Here is a 303-nt window from a genome sequence, read left to right as displayed (position 1 = left end):
TTTTTTTTTTTTTTTTTTGGTGATGACTACTTAAGTTGGCAATTTTCAAAAAAAAAATGAGCTTTTCTAAAGAAAGATTAGGAGTAACCACAGAGATACAATTAACATTTTTGATTGTATATAAAATGTGCATCCATGTGTATATGACATCAAATATGTGAAATCTATAACATATACAAAGGAAGTGCAAGAAGATAATGAAATTTATGGTTCCTCTCATTGCAATTCAAACGTTAATGATATATGATTTTACGAACATAGTTAAAATGTAATTGCTGTGTTCAAAAAAAAAAAAAAAAAAAA

The sequence above is a fragment of the Camelina sativa genome, chromosome 15 (genome assembly GCF_000633955.1).
Source record: "Camelina sativa cultivar DH55 chromosome 15, Cs, whole genome shotgun sequence".
Classification (NCBI taxonomy): domain Eukaryota; kingdom Viridiplantae; phylum Streptophyta; class Magnoliopsida; order Brassicales; family Brassicaceae; genus Camelina; species Camelina sativa.
This window is presented reverse-complemented; position numbering follows the sequence as displayed.